Source organism: Podarcis cretensis (assembly GCF_951804945.1).
Source record: "Podarcis cretensis genome assembly, chromosome: 17".
Lineage (NCBI taxonomy): Eukaryota > Metazoa > Chordata > Lepidosauria > Squamata > Lacertidae > Podarcis > Podarcis cretensis.
The window spans coordinates 42,280,451-42,296,804 of NC_137187.1; the positions used below are offsets into that span (position 1 = coordinate 42,280,451).

General features: G+C 48.7%; 1 pseudogene across 4 annotated transcripts in view; it reads left to right on the plus strand.

Annotated features, from left to right (window-relative positions):
• The window catches only part of LOC307205961 (leucine-rich repeat neuronal protein 1 pseudogene), a 40,817-nt pseudogene extending 34,228 nt beyond the window's left edge, over window positions 1–6,589 (plus strand). For 2 of the 4 annotated variants that reach the window (XR_013843957.1, XR_013843958.1), the window contains 2 exons: window positions 579–657; window positions 1,750–6,589. The product of XR_013843957.1 is annotated as a leucine-rich repeat neuronal protein 1 pseudogene (transcript). The remainder of the gene's footprint in view (window positions 1–578; window positions 658–1,749) is intronic. The other 2 variants (XR_013843956.1, XR_013843960.1) reach the window with 1 other exon arrangement.
• The last annotated feature ends 9,765 nt before the right edge of the window (window positions 6,590–16,354 follow it).

The following is a 16,354-nucleotide window of genomic DNA, read 5'->3' on the forward strand; positions in this document are numbered from 1 at the left end:
TTTTCATCAGGTCTTGCCCTTTTGTGACCATTTTTGCAAAAGTCCCGTGTGCACAGATGTTGTTGTTAGCGCCTAAAATTCCATTTACTTAGAAAACCTGAGTTAAGAAATGGAATATAGACTTTGGGGCTCAGAATGGGATCTTGTGTAGAGAGCAGCAGGAAGTTCTTTACGGATATTTGCACACATTTTCTTACTCTGATTTATTCTGTTCTAAAATAGTGATGATTGGAGAAGAGTTGAGAAATAGTTATGTGAAAAAGTCGAGGTGGGGCAAGAGACAGGGAAGGGGAGAGCTGCAAGGAGCAGCAAAGGGCACGGGCTGCTTACATCCTGACCACAGCTAAATTCCTACTTGTGATTTCCAGACCAGATGTTGCTCACATTGTCCACTACAGTACTGAGGACTTGAAACATACTCTTAAAAAGAGACAGAGGGTGTGTTCACATTATTCCTTTAGAGCACAGTGAAGTTGCTGCGGTGTTTTTTTTTTGTTTTTTTGTCATTTCACTGCTCTCCCCACACCCAGCTGTTCACATTCTTGTGCTTCATTTGCTTCTGTTTGTGTGCACTCCAGGGGGCACTGGCTGCCTTTACTCTGTGAAGAGGGGTTCACACCTGGTCTAGAGATGAGCTGGTCTAGAGATGAGCTAAAGGTAAAGGTAAATGGACCCCTCTGACCCCGTGACCGACTCTGGGGTTGCGGCGCTCATCTCGCTTTACTGGCCGAGGGAGCCGGCGTACAGCTTCTGGGTCATGTGGCCAGCATGACTAAGCCGCTTCTGGCAAACCAGAACAGCTCATAGAAATGTCGTTTACCTTCCCGCCGGAGCGGTACCTATTTATCTACCTGCACTTTGACGTGCTTTCGAGCTGCTAGGTTGGCAGGAGCAGGGACAGAGCAAGGGGAGCTCACCCCGTCGCGGGGATTAGAACCGCCAACCTTCTGATCGGCAAGTCCTAGGCTCTGTGGTTTAACCCACAGCGCCACCCGCGTCCCTCGAGATGATGAGCTAGGAATGGCTTAATGTCTCCAGAAGCACATGGGGGCAGCATTCCATGGAGCAAGCTGAAAAGCTGGCGTGGACAGAAGGCTTGCCATGGTGCTACTTTGAATTCCTCCACCAGCACTGGAAACACAGGGAGTTCACAGTCAACAGGAAGCAGAATACAGCCAGAGACAGGAGGCTAGATTGGAACTCAGAATACATGCCTGCTCTGAGAAACCCCACTTTCATATCTGTCTAACCCAGTGTTTCCCACTGTGGGCAATACCACCCGGGGGGGGGGCTGGAATGACCCAGGGAGTGGTAGTAGCCTTGGGTGCAAATGGAGGACATTGAATAAGGGGGCAGTGGAAGCATACAGTAAGAAGAGAGGAGGAGAAAATTTTGAAAAACAGTTTGTACATGTTTGATCTGTTGTGTAATGACACTTACTGGCAAGTCAGGCACCATTGCAGGGCAGCAAGAGTGCCTCTCCTGGATCTGGCAGTCAGGCTAGAGACAAGGGCTTCTCCCTTTCCAGCTTCACCCAGGCCTGGAAAGTGGGAAGTGTTGTAGAGCATAGGTAGCAATATAAACACATAAAAGATCACAAATTTGTCACTGCATCTTTCTGTTTGCTTGCTTACTTAAAGAAGGTAGATTTCCGGGGGGGGGGGGAGTAATTTTTTTCTGTAAAGGGGGTGGTAGGCCAAATAAGTTTGGAAACCTCTGGTCCAACTCATTCTCTCTTTTGCCTTCCAGAGATGAGCTTGCTCCATGGACTGCCCTAGAGCTCACATCTGACAGATCAAGATTTTCTCCCCAGCCTTGCCAAGGGTGCCTGTCTGGGGAGGACACAATGCCCTCCTTCCCGCTCCACGCTCTGCTGGTGCTGCTCCTGCCAGGATTGCTGCCTGCCACTCTCACCTGCCCGCCACAGTGTGTCTGCGAGACTCGCCCGTGGTTCACGCCACAGTCAGTCTACCACGAGGCCCGTACAGTGGACTGCAATGACCTGCTGCTGACCCAAGTGCCAGGGAATCTCTCTTCAGACACCCAGGTTCTCCTGCTGCAGAGCAACAAGATATCCAGGGTCAGCGGGGAGCTGCAGCACTTGCTCAACCTGACTGAGCTGGACCTCTCGCAGAACCACTTCTCCAGAATCAGCGATACTGGGTTAGCTAACCTCTCGCGCCTCATTACGCTTTACTTGGAGGAGAACCAGGTGGAGGAGCTACCTGACCACTGTTTGCATGACCTCACGTCACTTGAGGAACTTTACATAAACCACAACCGCATCTCTTCCATCGAGCCGTTGGCCTTTGCCGGTTTGAGGAGCCTACTTCGGCTGCATCTCAATGCCAATCATCTCCGTGCCATTAACCACCGCTGGTTCCTCCCTCTCCCCAATTTGGAGATCCTGATGATTGGAGAGAACCCCATCTCGCAGCTGGAAGGGGGCAGCTTCCAGCCACTGGGACGGCTTCACAGCCTCGTCTTGGCTGGGATGGAGCTAAGCGAAGTACCCGCTGATGCTTTCCGAGGGCTGGATTACCTGGAAAGTTTGTCCTTCTACGACAACCATCTTCCACATGTTCCTACCAAGGCACTGAAGGGCCTTCCTCTCCTGAAGTTCCTGGATCTCAACAAGAACCCCATCGCAGAAGTTCGGACAGGGGACTTCAAGGACATGCTGCACTTGGAGGAGCTGAGCCTCAACAGCATGGAGGATCTGACCGGCATCCACAAAGACGCTTTTGAGAATCTCCCAGAGTTGGCAAAGCTCGAGCTGTGCAACAACCCACGTCTCTCCTACTTGCATCCTGGAGCCTTCCGGGAGGTGCCAGCTCTTCGCACCCTTCTGGCCAGCAATGCGGCCCTCAGCCTCTTCCCTCTAGGCCTGACAGGGGCCTTGCCAGCTTTGGCAGAGCTCAGTCTCTATGGAAACCCACTACGCTGTGATTGCCCAGAAGCCTGGCAGCCGTTGGCCATGGGACATGTCCGGTTAATTGAGTCCCAAACCACGCTCTGCACCCTGCCCTTGGAAGCCGCTGGGCAACAGCTCCAAGAAGAGCTGAAAGGTGTCATGGGAGGATCATGCCTGCCAGAAATCTCCTCCAAGGCTCTCTCCGAGAGGCTGGAGGTATCAGCCGGCTCAACAACAGCTCTGGATTGCCCAGCCAGCTCAGAGCCACCACCGCAGTTCCACTGGATAACGCCATCGGGGGGGAAAGTGACCACAGGGTCAGGGAGGCTCCATCTGAGGGTAGGGGGAACTCTAGAGATCAGTGCCACCAGCCCGGCAGACTCAGGAGTCTACACTTGTGTGGCGTGGAATGGGCTGGGCTCTACCAGCCGCAGTGTGGTCCTTGCTGTGACAGAAGACAGACCCATTGCCCCCATCCGGCTGCTTGTTCTTGCTAAGAAGGTTCAGTCACATTTTGTGGTGGTGCAGTGGACGACATCCTTTGCGGAGGGGAGGAAGAGTGAGAGGAGTGATGAGTCCTCCACAGCCCACCCACCTCCTCCACTGCTGCCGTGGTCGTCAGCTACCATGCGAATCCATAATCCCCACCTGAGCTACACAGCACGAGTCCCTGTGGGCATCAAGGAGTTCAACCTCACGCACCTACAGCCAGCCACCCGCTATGAGATTTGCCTTACTGTTGTGTCCTCTGTTCCCAGGTCCTCAGCAGCTGCTGGTTACACGGATGTCCCCCCATCCTTGGTGGCCTCCACCAGCTCTTTGGAAGCTGCCTTAGCAACCCCACGTGCTTCCACAACTTCTCTGGATTCCTGGGCAACCCAAGAAGGGTCTTCCGCCTCTTCTGTGGGTCATCTGACAACCACAGTTTCTTTGGCAGTTTCCAAGGGCTCCTCGGCGCCCCCAACAAGCCCCTTGCCAACCTCTGCCATGACTCCGCCTCTTCTGCAGCTGCCCCACACCCAGCGCTCCTGCCTCAATGTCACCACCAAGGAGGCCTCGCTCGCAGTGGAACTGATGGGAGGTTGGGCTGGAGGAGCAGCCTTGGCTGCCATCACCGGCTCCTTGCTGGCTGCCCTGAGCGCAGTGCTGCTGCTTCTCTGCGCCTCGCGGCGACTCAAGGAGAAAGGCTGCCGTCATTCGCTCAAGAACTACATGCAGCATGCGGCGGCCATCCCGCTCAACGAGGTCTACCCGCCCCTCATCAGCTTGTGGGATGCGGAGGGGGACCCGCCCCTGCCCATGGCACCGCTGGCGCAACTGGCTCCGCCCATGTCAGCTCCACCCCCTCCTCCAGCCACAGGAGGGGGGCACCCTCTCCTGCTGCCCCCTCCACCAGGCCAGATTGACACGTCCAAGACCTACCTGTGGCAACAGCCATGAAGGAAACAGGTGGCAGGTGGGCACACACACTTCTGCCTCCTGCTCCTGGTTGGAGAACTCCCTTCCCCATGGATTTTAGGGTATGGGGCTTCCCAATCCATGCCCTTTCCTCCCACTTTTCTTCCTTGTGCACCCACCTTTGCATACACCGCCTCTAGAGAGCACCAGGAAGCTGGATGTTTATTCTTTAGTCAAGGTCTCCCTGTGTAGTCGTAGCCAAATAAGGAGGGGAGCGTGACAGGTGGATGACAGAGCAACTGGGACAGTGTAGCCCCTGGGGGGCAAGGGGGGAGAGATGATTTTTTGAATAAAGCTGTAGCATTAGAGAACACAGAGAGTGTTTGGGTGTGTTGGTTGGAAAGGAAGCCAACACAGAACATCCTGTGCAAGCTGTGAAATGCATCCATCTTACCCAAAGTAAAAAATAAGTTGCTTTTAAAAACTAAGGTTGAGATGCTTCCCTCTTGTGGGCATTTGGGGATTAACAGGCCAGTTTCTCCTCCTGGGCTGGACTGCAGCTTCAGTTTCAGACAGGAGAGAGGAGGAGAGAGAGACCTGTCCACCTCAAGGCATCCATGGCCTTTAGAGACCCTAAGCACTGGGGGAGGGGTATGGTGCCCCCAAATTCATGGTGAAAAATAAAAACAATACTAATCCCCTAAAATATATTTTTGTTTTTCAAAATGACACAAAACTTACACATATGCCAAAATGCACAAGCATATAGGTCCCGTGCAACCACATTATTGTGATCTACTGTAGCAGAACACCCCCTGGTTTAGGTGGGTGTTAGGAAGAGAGCAGGAAAACGGGGGGAGGGTGCCTAGGAGAGTGTAACAAAGTTCTGAGTTTTCACATGTTTTTTTAAAAAATATCAAATGTCATTTTATTTTTTAAAAATCTCATTTGTGTGTGTGGAGAGGGGGAGTTTGGTACCCCTGCTTTTCTGATGCCCTAAACACATGCTTAGTCTGCCTGTTGGATAATCCAACATTGCGTTAACAGCAATCCCATGCTCTGGCCTGTATGTCCTCTGTTCTGATCTCAAGCATACAAGGACAGATGGTGCTTACCTGAGTGGCAAAAAAAAGGCACTTTGCTCAAAGGGCATTATTTCTCATGTCCCAGGACTATGAGCCATGGCATTAAAAATGGGTTTTGCGGTTTGAGCCCTGAATCTTGTGAGCTTTCTCCATGCTCGTTTCCACTGGCTGGCTTCTGGCTAGCCTCAGCCAAACCCCATAGACTCTCTTTGTCGGAAGGTGATGAGTCAGCCAGACCTGACCATCTTTTACCATTGAGAGTTGGCTGAGCTTCCTCAGAAGACAGCTGACAGTTGCTGAGTGCTAATCCTGTGGCCCCATCATCATCATTTCAAGTCCTTTGAAATTCCTTGACCAACTGAAGATGATTCTCACACCAAATCCAGGTTACAGAAAAGGTTGGAATCGTAGAATGGTAGAGTTGGAAGGGGCCATGTGACGCATCTAGTCCAACCCCTGCAATGCAGGAATCTTTCGCCCAACGTGGGGCTCAAACACACGACCCCGAGATTAAAAGTCTCATGCTCCACTCACAAAACATTATGGCAGAAGCAGGAGAAACAGGAATGGCCACCCCAGGGGTTCACATTATGCATAATTTCAGAGGGGAACATGCATTTTCTGCTGCAACAGTGTGGCCATGCTGTCTCAGTGCACACCCTTCTGCTCTTCAGGAACACCAGAATGCAGAGTGCTGTAATATGGCCATTGATAGGATATTGCGCTTGCAGCACTGAAGCCTCTGTTTGGCTCGGCTAGTCCACTGGCACACAACATCACAATCCTGACAGCAATGCTGACATGGTTTGCAGGCCAAACCCTGCGAGGTAATGGGAAATTGTCACTTTGAATGCAAATAAAAAAATATTGTACAGGAAGAACCTTGGAGGGCAGGCTGAGTGCTAGAAAAGTATAGGACAGGGAGCCAAGGGGCAAGACGCTAAAGAAAGGGTCAAATGCAAGCAATGGAATAAGAACGAATAACCTGGGAAAAGGATAGGCTGAGGACAAGACCTGAGGCAAGGGACTAATGAGAGAGGGGCTTCAGATGATGAAATCTCTAAATTCTTAAGGTCAGCTTGCCTTCGGGGGGTGGGGGGTAGAAGGATACAGAAGGTACCAAGGAGTAGGCTGCCATACATCCGGATTTCCCCGGACATTACCAGAATTTCAAAGGCAGAACTGACATCCATGTGGGAATGTTTTTTTGTTGTTGTTGTTGTTGTTTTTGAAGTAATATTTATTCAGAATTTTAAAGGTTACAAAAAAATAAAAAAGACAAGCAAAATAAAAAAGACAAGAGAAAAAATACAATCATTTAAAAAAAAATAAAAGAAAAAACAAATCAAACCTTTACATATTTTTCTTTCTTTAACTTATTTCCTTGACCTCCTCACACCTCCCGTTTTTGTATTCTAATTCAAATTGTTAATTCAGCAAATCCTTGCACATTCTCTCATTCCTAACAAAATCCTTAAATTTACCATATTTTTTAAAACCGCTTTTACTTTATCCAATCTTAACTCTCATCCAAGGCTTTATATCTATACTTATTTTTAATACGTTTCCCTAAGGTCAGAAAAGATTCCATTCCACAAATTTCCCAACTCTCATTAAAAAAACACCAAAAAACAAATTATATAATATGCATATTGAGTTCCCAATTTCCATTCCACCCAAACCCCTTCCCGGTTTCAGTCCCCAGCATAAGTCCATCAATCTCCAAAAAGCCATCAACCCGGAGATCTTAAATCCGAGGCTCTTAAATCTCTTTCATGTCCCCTCTGCCAGTCTTTTTGATAGTCTTTAGTGTTAAAAGCCAAATCTCGGGGAAGCTCCAACCCAACAGCATCCACATTCCTTCCAGCCAAACCTCCATAATTGAGAGTAGGGCCTATAAGATCTTCCAAATCTTGTTTCACTCTCCTTTCAAATCCAAAGGTCCCCAAGCTCCAACTTCCACCTGAATCAGATTTGTAATCCAAAGGTCATCTGATCTCCACATAAAGAGATCTCTACATCTTTCATTTTCCAATTCAGGCCAGGCTTCCATCTTCAAAGATTTATTTCTCCTTGTTGCCATAATGTCAGGCCTCAAATTGTAGCTCACCTTTTGCATCTGTAGGGTTACGGCTCCCCCTTTCTTCGCTTCAGAGACAACATGCCGTATTTTTCGCCCTATAGGACGCACTTTTCCCCCTCCAAAAATGAAGGGGAAATGTGTGTGCATCCTAGGGGGCGAATGCAGGCTTTCGCTGAAGCCTGGAGAGCGAGGGGGGTCGGTGCGCACCGACCCCTCTCGCTCTCCAGGCTTCAGGAAGCTATCCGCTAGCCATGGGAGACCCAGCTCTCCCATGGCTAATGGAGACCTTGCCGGCAGCCAGAAGCTTGGGGCGCGCTGAGCTCCACACGCCCCAAGCTTCGGGATTAGCGCAGCGCTCCGCTAGCCTTGGGAGAGCCACACGAAGTTGCGCGGCTTTCCCAAAGCTAGCGGAGACCTTGCCGGCACCCAGAAGCTTGGGGTGCGCTGAGCTCCGCACGCCCCAAGCTTCGGGATTAGCGCAGCGCTCCGCTAGCCTTGGGAGAGCCGCACAAAGTTGCACGGCTTTCCCAAGGCTAGCGGAGACCTTGCCAGCAGCCAGAAGCTTGGGGCGCGCTGAGCTCCGCACGCCCCAAGCTTCGGGATTAGCGCAGAGCACCTGGGGGGGAAATAATTTTTTTCCCTTTATTTCCCCCCAAAAAAACTAGGTGCGTCCTATGGGCCGGTGCATCCTATGGGGCGAAAAATACGGTAATTCTCCTTCTCACATTTTCCTGTTTGTTCAGTTGAATCAAGTTCCTGTGCCGAGTTCTTATCAAATTCTTTGCTAGTACTCACTCTTGTGCCCAAAGTTGTAACATTTGTAGTCAAAACATTTATCTGACCTTGCAACTTTCCCAAGAGAAAGAATGTCCTATTCAATTCAAACTGAATTTCCTTCCCGGCCGCCATTCTTAAACAGTCCAAGGTCAAAAAACAGTTTCTCAGCTGGTCCTTAATGCAATATCCCAAAGCTCCCTCTAGGGGGATTTAAGTTTCTTTTCACTCCTTTCAGCACAGACCCAAAAGTCCCATACGTTAAATTATAACAGTCCTTCCTTCTTTTTAAACATAAGCTTGTAGCAAATATAGACAATAGAAACAAAGTCCTCTTTTTGTATCTTGACAGCTAGCTTGACAGCTGTCAAATTGTTCTATTCCTCATCAACGGGCTCTCACGGACCACTCCCGGGTCCAGGGGGGTGGCACATCAAATCCCAAATCTTGTTCTTCTCCTGCAGGCTCCCCTGCTTCCAAAAAAAAAAAATTCTGATTGTCTCAATCAGTAGAATTAAAGTCCTTTACAAAAAAAACTCTCCACGACCTTAGTTGACAGGTTCTTTGCTTTAGTTTATTTACAGAAAGGGGAGGCGGACTTCCTGTTTGGACCTTCCCCGATCGGTGCCAAATTTAAAAATATTTTAAGAGTCCAATTTCCGTACTACTCACGGGTTGTTGTTTGAAATCCAAATGTCCACAGAAAAAAGTCAGCGCTCTCCGGCAATGGCTGTGCGGCTTCACTCCGCGAAAATAGCAGTCGATTCGAAACACCGCGCCACTCACCCCGCGTCACTTCGGAACCCCCAAAAAGGGGTTTCCCTGCGAGTAGAGGGGGCGCTCCTGGTGCCGCCGAATCCCACGTTCCCAGGCTTCCTCCGCCTGGGACTTTTTAGAGGGTCTCCGCCTTCGCCGCGGCGGCACGACCCAATTTTTGCGGAGCGGGTTCCTCTGAGTCAGAGGAATTCCGCCATTGCCGATGGCCCTAACCCGGAAGTCCCATCCATGTGAGAATGTTAAGGAAAAGGAAAGGATATATTGAATATCCACACCAGAATATTCACACCAGTGAAGGAGTGAGTGATGTAGCAGAGCAGATTCCCCTTAATATAGCAGGGGAATATAGTAGGAAGCTGGTCTGCAGATTTGTTTGAATCTCTTTAGTTGAGTAATCCAATTTGGCTTGTCCAGATGGATTATTCCTGGTGTCCCCTTTGATCCCTCTTAAAAGAATAAAGACACAAGAGTCTTTCCTTAAAAGTAACAAGAAGTTTACTCACATTTCAGTTCACAATTTGATCCCTGAAAGGCAGGCTTTACTTTGTAGTTACATAACAAACTGAGTTCATTTCACATGGAGATTGAGCTCATGTGTTGCTGGCTAAGAACCAGCAGACAGCAAAATTACATTAAGAGAACAAAATGGCAGCAAGAGATCAGCACGAGAGAGAGATCAAGAAAGAGAAAATGGCTGCATGACTCGGCTCCTTTATGGAGTCAGGCAGGGCCACGCCCATCTCCCAGGTCACATGCAGGGGAGGATGCTCCAGACCGGCAGAACAGGAAGTTACACTGACTGTAGTAGCAGCCCACTACCTGTGCCCACTCTGGGGAAATAAAGAATGTTGCACAGTACTTGACTGTTCCAATGGATTACATCCCACAATCCAGGCAGCACTTTCACTGATTTTATGCAAGTCAAGTGAAAAATCGTGGTCTTTTGGTGTTTTTGTAAAAAAAAAAAAAAAAGCTCAGCAACTTGCTTGTCCTAGTTTTTACATTTTGAAATATGGCAACCCTACCAAGGAGGAGGAAGTCTAAAAGAAACAGGAAGTGGGGCAGAGTAGGAAGTGGGCTGAAAAACCTGGTGAAGACATGGGACTGAAGGTGTGCCAAGTCCAAGGGGCCGAGGTGCCTTTGGCCACCTCAGTGTTGGGGGGTGCTGCAGAAACTGGTGCAGCCTAGCAGAAGGCTGCACTGACCTGTGCAGTGTCGAGAGACGTGCGTGACGTCATGCACATGCAACGCATGCTGGGGCCCCTCAATCTTGGGGGCAATGGGGTGCTTCTGAGCCAAGGAGAAAGAAGATTGTGGTGCAGTCACACTCATGGCCCAGGAGAAGAGGAGCTATGTCCTGTGGCCAGGAAGGAAATCTCCAGACAAAGGAGGAGATTTGGGGGGCTGGGTAATTGTGGACCAAAGACAGAAGGGAGAGTCATACCCTGTCACCTGTGTGAGGCAGAAATGGGGCACCTGTGGCCCTCTAGGTGTTGTCCCAACTCCCATGATTCGCTGACCATTGACCACGTTGCTTGGGGCTGGTGGGGGCTGGAACCCAGCAGCATCTGAAAGGGCCACATGCCCCTCTTGCCACCATCCCTGCTATAAGAGCTGCTGGGCAGGGATTGAACTCTGCCAGTTCTGTTCTCAGCTGCCACTGCAGGAATGTGACCCCATAGAGGATAAGGATGAGGATCAAACTCAGAAGGTGGGTGGGGGCAGGCAGGATGAATTTCACAGTGTGGTCTGAATTAATGAGCCAAATTCCTTTTCTAGTAGAAGCTGTGTGTTCTGTGGCAGGAGGGCCAGCAAGAGGTCCTGGGGGCAGAACATGGTGCTCACTTTCCAGAGAGAAATGCCAATGCTATTGAGCCCGTCAGAAAGCAGAATGCTCTGCTTGCGGTGCCTTGCCTGCTGATAGCAAATGTAGCAGAAATGGAGGCACCCTTAGTGGGGGGGGGGGGAGAAAATGGGTGCAACCAAAGGCAAAAATGAACGGGTCAACAGATGCGGCTTTTACCTTTATATAGTCGGCCGTGTTCCATCCCATACGTTTAGCACATGGCTTACCCAAGGAATCCTGGGAGCTGTAGTTTGCTAAGGGTTCTGGGTATTGCAGCTCCATGCAGAGTAAACTACAGTTCCCATGATTCTTTGGAGGAAGCCAGGCACTTCAAATGTATCTTGCAGAAGTTGGAGGCTTGTACAGCAACCCCAACTGCCCAGTCCCATGGATCCATCCCGACAAATGAGAGGCATGACGTGAGTACAAGCACACATTCCAAGCCAGCCCCAAGCACTCCTGTTGGGGCCAATGAGGGACAGCATGGCCTAGGGAGCAGGTGTGCACTGGCCAGAGTCAAAGGGCCAAAGAAAGCCCCATGGGCAGAATGGCCGTATTTGGCTCAAGGCTGAAGGTTCCCCACCTCAACCTAAAGCCACCTCCTGAGTGGATGGCAGCTGGGTCATCCAGAGGCCAGGGCACCTGATGTTCAAAAATACGGGTGACGACTGGAAGTGTTTCATTCACAGTGGGCATGGAATGAGTCCTGGGCACAGGTGTTGGTGTGGCACAGGCTATGGTAGAGAAGGAGGGCTTTTTCTGTTGAGGGCTCCTTTCTCTTTGCAGAGACGCTGTTTGTGGGTTCATGCCAAGTGGCTGAAGCTGGTGGGAGGGGGCCACAGCTGCAAAGGGAAGGGCCACCCCTTTTCCTCTGCCCTTTTCTTTTTCTTTTTTTAAATAATATTTATTAACAGTTTAAAGATTACAAAAGAAAAAAAACAGAATTATACAAGACAATACAATACAATACAAAAACAAAAACAAAAACAAAAACACCACACCACCCAAACCCTAAAACATTGAATCAACCAAACCAAACAAAAACAATTTAAAAACACATCCAATAATTTCGATATCATAACTTTCATTCACTTGTTTCAGTGACCTCCTCACACCTCCCTTTTTGTATTCCACTTCTGTTAATTGTTTCAGCAATTCCTTTCCATCTTCCTCCGTTTTCTGTCCTATAATTTATCTTAACATATTCTAACCTTGTTTTTTCCCTTTAATACATTTACAGTCTGTCTGTACCTAATTCCTTATAACATTTCTGCTAAAGCCATATAACTTCATTCCATCACTTTTCTAACATTCATTAATTTTACAATATTTCTGTAAATAATCTTTAAACTTTTTCCAGTCTTCTTCCACCGACTCTTCTGGAGGTCTTTTAGAGGTCTTTAAGCAGAGGCTTGACAACCATATGTCAGGAGTGCTCTGATGGTGTTTCCAGCTTGGCAAGGGGTTGGACTCGATGGCCCTTGTGGTCTCTTCCAACTCTATGATTCTATGATTCTATGATTCTCCCTGGTCTCGGATTCTGCCAGTCATTTCCGCCAGTTCCATATAGTCCATCAACTTCATCTGCCATTCTTCCCGGGTGGGTAAATCTTGTGTCTTCCAATACTTCACGATGAGTATTCTTGCTGCTGTTGTTGCATACATAAAGAAAGTTTTGTCCTTCTTTGGCACCAATTGGCCGACCATGCCCAGGAGAAAGGCCTCTGGTTTCTTCAGGAAGGTATATTTAAATACCTTTTTCATTTCATTATAAATCATCTCCCAGAATGTCTTAATCCTTGGGCATGTTCCTCTGCCTTTTTCACCATCTCCTTTTCCATCCAGTGGTTCCATCCGGGACAGAGGCAAGTCACTCATGAAAGATGTCTGAACTCGTAGCTGGAGTCTCCTTGCAAGTAATCCCTAAGCAGCCAATGAGATGTCATCTCAGGAAGCCCCCCCGCCCCCCGTGTTATTTATCATCACTCCAGCAGCCGCTACAAGCTGCCCCAGGGAGGAGGCCAAGGGAGGAGGCCAAGGGAGGAGGCCAGCAGTGGTCTGCAGCCATGGAGAGACCTTGGAGAGCCCCCAGGATGCTCCCTCACAGCCACTGCTGCTCAAGACAAGCGCTAGTGCTGGCAGGGGAAATAGGAACGTTACAGGATCAGATCAGAAGCCAGGGTGGCTTTCATCATTCTGGGACTGTCCCTGGGAAATAGGGAGACTTGGAGGGTATGCAATGAGATTTGAATGGGCCTCTTCCCCACGGTGCTACACCACCTCTCTGAAGATCTCCTTCACTGAAGATTTTAGATAGACTGTGGAGCTGGGGGTGGCCAGGGGGTGGTGTGCTGGAATGAAGGAGAGCCCCAGGAGAGTAGAGGCCTTTATCTTGGCAGCCAAATTTGGCTTCCACCCCCACATCCCGCCAACACTGCAGTCAGCCAGAAATAGATCAGTGTGCATTAAGGAACAAAGAGAATGGCTATGGCAACCACAAATCTGTGCTACTTTTAAAGCAAACAGCTAATGAGTGCTTGGGAGAAAGGAAGAGGAGGAGCGAGGGTTTCACCCACTCATTAGGCCCAAGATTACCAACTTTTCTGCTATTTGCTGGCAGGCCTCTCCGCTTAGGTTTTAACAGCTGCCTGGCCAGTTGAAGTTCAGAAAGAGAAGTTCAGCAAGTGAAGACTCCTGCAGTCTTGCAACTGCAAGGCCAGAAGGAGATTCCTTAACTGAATTTCTGGTGGTTGCACAGCTTAAAGGCGCAGGAGCCTTGCCCCAAATGAGAATTGACAACCCTGGAGGACTAATTAACTGTAAATAAAAAGTAGGATATTTTAAGAGCATTGGTAGCAGTGACATCTCAAACCCCAGAATAACAACAGCAAGGTTGCTTTAACACATGAAAGGGTATATTTTTTAAGTGATGGGTTTCCTGCCTTTGGCATACATACCATAAGCTCATACATTTTTTAAAAATGAACAACACAAACCAATGGATAGATGTAAGTGCTGTCAATGGCAGGATTGCCATATTTCAAGAGGTACAAATCCAGACACAGTTGCTCCAAAATGTTCTTGTTGTTGGGCTTTTGGGGCAATCAGAAAGTGGCGTGGCAAGCGCACTTCTGAACTCGCCATCTAGGAGGCAACAAAGAAGCGACCACTGCACAGCACTTCCGCTTCCATCAGGGGGGGGAAACTAAATCACAGACATTTACTATTAATTGAAAATTCCCCCCAGGCTCCAATTTAGCCCACACACTCCAGACATTACCGGAAATTTCCGGTATATATGGCGACCCTAGTCAATGGATATTCCCAACAGTGTTTGAAACCAGTGTGGGTGGAGCCACCCTCTCAACACGGCACCCTCCCCAGTCAGCAGTTACTAGAAGGGCATTTTGAAGGGAGGTGACTAGGGAGGGCAAGAGTCCCGCCTCACCCCTTTAAGGGTGCTGCCCATGCAGGTGCCATGTTTTACAGCAGGTGGTAGCAACTGGGAGAGGGAATAGTATTCCTCAGTCCTGGGACCACCCATGGCTGGTTCTTAGGGTAGGGTCTTATGACTGTATGTACCTCAGTAGGCCTCTGGGGTGGTGCTCTGCAGCAGGAAGCACATGCCGAGTGCAGCTCTGGACAGCTAGCCTCTATCCTCTGTGGCAAGACCTGTGGCTCCTTTGTGCCACACACATCCCTGAGCATGGGGAGCGCCATCTGGAGTGTGTGTTAATCTGAAGGGCTCCATGTTTCCCTCTGAAATTCTGGAGCCCGACTGAACTGCACTTCTGCCTACCAATAAATTTCACAAGTCCACCTGAGCAAACTTGAAATCAACAGGACTTACTTTCCTCCAGTGAATATGAGGAGAACACAATAGTTTAAAACTTCAGAGTGGGGGAAATGAGTGCAGCAACTGCGGGTTGATCCAGGCTGAGTGTTAGGGCTGCTAAATCTCAAAATAAAAAAATACAGTGAGTCCAAAAGAAAAGCCCAAGGGGTTTTTTTGGGGGGGGAGAAGCAGTGCCCAATAGTTTTTGACATCTTGGAGTGAATCCTGCTACAAAAACTCATGCTAGATGCACATCTAGATGCACAGGAGGGTGGGTAGGCCTCACTCAGTGTCTTCCTGGAAACGGGTCCAAAAGCAGAAAATCCAGTGAGACTGGCTTTACGTGTGTGTGTGTGTGTGTGTGTGTGTTTTGGGTTGGCAACACTACTGAGGACACACATTATGTACCTGCCCAGGCACTCTCTTCCACCTCATCGTTTCTCCACTTCCAATCACCCCTTCCTGAAGCTCTCCAGGTGCTGATAATGTGAGTCAGTTAGGCCCTGAGAAAGAAACTTTAGCAAGGCTGGTTAAGGGCTGCTTCTTGCCTCAGGTGTCATCTCCATTATATAAAGGGAACCCTTCTCAAGAGAGAAAGAAATTTTAGGTTTTGAGGTGGTGGTGGTGAACACAGCACGACTATTTTTTCCTTTGCAATAGATGAAGGTTGTTCAAGAGTTACTGTAGATGGTTTCTGCTCCTCAAGGCCACCATGGTCGTGAGGAGAAGCAAAGGCCTCTCAGACAAGGTGGCCAAGATAGGGAGCTGGGTGCAATTTAGGAGCAGCAGTTTGTCTGAACTATGCCACGTCTCTCTGGGTTCAAACTCACCAACTTCGGCCTTTTGGGGGTGTGGGGGAGAAGAGACTCTGGCCAAAGAAAATACACAGAATGGGAGAAAGCTCCTAGATCATTGCGCATATATACTTGAGTCAAGGTGTATTAAGGCATGAAAGAAATGTGTAATGGTCCAAGTTATAGAGATTCACAAAAAATGAAGCAGCATTCTGTTAATCAGTGAGATGCAGCCACATTTAGCATAGGTGTTTTGTTTTTCAATTCTGCATATTTAGCTTTTTGCTAAGGAAGAAGCAGAAAGAGCTGCTTTGGGCATAGCTCACTGTGGAAAAGCAACACAGAAATAAATTGAATTAACACTTTCTAGACTGGCCCAAAGTCAGTTGTTTTAGGAACTGCGTGTGCGTAATCCAGCTACTCAGTGGTTCCATCTTCGTCATTCCTGCCCTGCTGGCTTCAGCCAACTAGACGGAGGCAGAGGAGGAGGAGGAGGAAGCAACCACCCTCCTTTACATGTTCTACTCTGAGGAGCTTTTGCTCTTGGGGATGGGGAAGAAATGATTCTGTTTGCCTTTGAAGACAAACCTATTGAATCCACACTCTCCAAAACAATATGTAAACCAAAATAGGTATCCTTCAGAATTCAGTTACCCAGATTTTGTAATTCTCCAAGCAATGCATTTACAAAAATGCACATATTACAGTAAAGTGTGCATTAAAAGAACAAATTTAAAATGTATATTAGGGGAAATTGCTTCCAAAAAGGTGTACATTAGTCAAAATGGCAGACAAAAATGTGTGTAGTATGCTGATGAATTATCACGAGGATGTTGTATTGTTTTTCT